This window comes from Lagopus leucura, unplaced genomic scaffold, assembly GCF_019238085.1.
Source record: "Lagopus leucura isolate 7727_CA_CO unplaced genomic scaffold, USGS_WTPT01 33520-0_obj-0_obj, whole genome shotgun sequence".
In the NCBI taxonomy this organism is placed as follows: domain Eukaryota; kingdom Metazoa; phylum Chordata; class Aves; order Galliformes; family Phasianidae; genus Lagopus; species Lagopus leucura.
Genome location: NW_024963652.1, coordinates 1 through 3,149, shown reverse-complemented (window position 1 = coordinate 3,149; position 3,149 = coordinate 1). Strand labels below are relative to the sequence as shown.

At 47.9% G+C, this 3,149-nt stretch overlaps 1 long non-coding RNA gene across 1 annotated transcript; it reads left to right on the top strand.

The window, feature by feature from the left end:
* Positions 1-6: 6 nt before the first annotated feature.
* LOC122191269 lies at positions 7-1,206 on the top strand. The gene is made up of 2 exons (XR_006182340.1): positions 7-316; positions 1,044-1,206. It is a non-coding gene; the product is annotated as an uncharacterized LOC122191269 (long non-coding RNA).
* Positions 1,207-3,149: the final 1,943 nt, after the last annotated feature.

Here is a 3,149-nt window from a genome sequence, read left to right as displayed (position 1 = left end):
ACGGCTGCGTTCCGGCGGGACGGGACTCGGCCTTCGCTGGGCTCCGCGCTCAGCCCTGCGGGCAGCTCTGGGCACAGACGGAGCGGCCCACTCTTCCACGCAGAGCAGGTGAGGCTGAGCGGGTTAGGTACTGAAAGGCTGCAGTGAGGTCACCCCTCAGCCTTCTTTTCTCCAGGCTGAACAAGCCCAATTCCCTCAGCCTGTCTTTGTTATGGACGTTCTCCAGCCCCCGATCATCTTTGTGTCTCTCCTCTGGACCCTCTCCAACAGCTGTCTTTCTTGGACTGGTGACTCCAGACCTGCGCACAGTTGAAAGGTGAGACGGGCCCCGTAAGTGAAAGTAATAAGGCAAGAAGACTTCACAGTGACTGAGAATAAGGGGAGTGGAGGGGAATAGTTAGAGATAGTTTATAGAAGCAAGAATGTAGAGCTTGTTAGAAAATAAGGAATGGCAGACACTGTGACTGAGATAGTGAGGGGGATGAAGGCCGTAAAGATAAGGGTTTGAGAACAGCCAGAGGACATTTGGCAGGGAGGTGATTAGATGGGCAAGAAGAAACCAGTCTGGGGGGATGTTCCCCTGAAAGGTCAGAAGTTTACAGTGAAAATGGTCAGAAGCCTTCGCGAAGAAGACGACAAATCTTCATCCCGTGACCCTCTGAATTCCGGGAAAACTATTGATTATGTATTAGTTCATCCTATATCTGTAGCACGATTTTTCTAGACTGTGTGCAAGTTAGGCAGATCTATCCCCTTTGCACCCGGTGTCTGCGCAGCACTGAATAAACCATACATGCTTTATAACACTTTGTGGTTATACAGTTTGATTCCACACGTCACAGTGACTTGCAGAATCAGACTCTATAACCACAAAGTAGTTATAAGAGCAGGTATGTTTAGTTCAATGGTTCACATGCTGGATGCAGGAGGGGAGCTTTCTGCCTACCTTGCATACCAGGCAGCAGAAGCATTACATATTTGTAAGCCAAGCTCATACATATTCAGTAGACTTCCTGGAATTCATCTACATATTATTTTTCCAGGAATTCATTTCCATAAACTCCCTCCCCCTGGCGCGTGCGTCCTGTGCAGTGAGGGTCCGTGCTGGTGGTGTTCGGGGATGAAGTTAGTTGTCTTCCACACTCTGGTTCTTCACCTCTGGCCCAGTTTGCACAATAAAACCGATTCTTGCTGACTATGTCCCAATACTTCCTCGTGTTTGTTCCTTTTTCTGCGAACTATGCAGATAAGAGCTTATTTTTCTCGCTGCATTTTGCAAAAGCGCTTCTGTGAGTCTTAAGCAAGGGGTAGAATTGAACCCCCTCCCCACAAACAATCAACAGTGCTTCAGATGGGGTCTCACAAGGGCAGAATAGAGAGGGACACCTCCCTGTCCCTGCTGGCTGCCCCTCTTCTGATGGAGCCCAGGATACCATTTGCTTTCCGAACTACAAGAGCACACTGCTGGCTCATGTGAAGCTTTTCATCCATCAGTACCACAAGGTCCTCTCTGCAGGGCTGCTCTCAGGGACCACTCCTTCCAAACTGTATAGATGCCTGCAATTCCTCCAGACCAGGTGTCAAACCTTGCACTTTGCTGTGTTGAACCTCATTAGATTCACCCGGGCCCGTCTTTCAAGCCTGTTGAGGTCCCTCTGAACGGCATCTTTTCTTTCCACCCTGTCAACAGCACCACTCAGCTGGGTGTCAGCAGCAAACTTGCTGAGGGTGCACTCGATTCCATCGCTGATGTCATTGATAAAGGTGTTAAAAGAGCGCCAGTTCCAAAACAGACGCCCGGGGGAAACCACTCATTATCAGCCTCCACCGAGACATAGCACCATTAATCACCACTTTCTGTCTGTGGCTTTCCCACCAATTCCTTATCCATGGAGTGGTCCACCCATCAAATCCAAGTCCCTCCAATTTGGAGATAAGGATGTGGTGGGGGACCATGTCAAAGGCCTTGCTCAAGTCCAGGTAAATGATATTGGTTGCCTTCCCTTTGTCCACCAGTGCCATCACTTCATCATAGAAGGCCACCAGTGACAGCCTGACCTGATTTACTGCTCTGACACCCACTTGGAGGTTTAGGGATGCAGGGATCAGGGATGTGAGAATTATTAGAATCCTGGCTGCCAGTGGAGACTGAGGCAAAGAACTCATTCAGTACCTCAACCTATTCTTAGTCCATTGAAGCCAGTTCTCCTTTTACATTTGCCAGAGGAGGTAAACTGTAAAAGCTCCGTATATGTGGTTAAAGGATTATGAGTGAGAATGAGAGGTCTTTTATTCTGTTCAAATATGCTGTAACATCAGAATTTCCACCCCATGCCGCAGCAGAAAAAGAGTATAGGGGAATGTTGGTGGTTTTTGATTCATGGAGGTTAGCAGCTGCATGAAGTGCACACACAGCAGCCTCCCTGTTTTTCTGGAGGTTGAGAACAATGTCTCATGACAGTTTATAATTGCAGAGTGAATGTTTGACATACATTTCTCATCTGGGAGCCAGACTCTGGCTTTGCAGTTTGACACACAACATTTGGTTCCCTTTCTGTGGGTAATCCTAACACTGCTGCCTGAACTGCACGCTCAGGTTCCCAGAACTGAGTTGGATTGACACTGGCTCAACAAGTGTCTCACAGTGCTCCCCCATCCTTTCTAAACTTCTAAAACCACAAAGGTAAGAAGCATAATTGCAGCTTGATCCACTTCTAATTGCAGGCTTGACCAGGGAATAATGTCAAAGTGATCATATATACATAATCAGTTAAAGATATAGCCTTAGAGAAGCTCTGATAGTTCCAAAGTAACCATGAGTCTCTTATGGAAGATCTGTATTGAGAAGGAGTCTTGATGTCAAGGTGCAAGGCATCTCTGTGCAGGTAATCCCTACTCAAGGGGAGATCCTGTCATGCAGCCTACTGCTGTGCAGGACAGCTTGAGGGACACTTGGGCTGTTGTCTGTGTTGGGGTAGTGACTGAATCCTTGCTGTGCTCTGTTTTTAGGCACACAATGCAAGTGCCCTCAGCTGTTGAGCTGGGTGTCAGTTATCAATTCTTTCAGCCCCCCAGTTTGAGACAGCTTTGTGGTGATTCAGCTCTTTTAGCCAGAGTGTTACCAGTGCTGTTGCTGCTTGTGTTCCTGT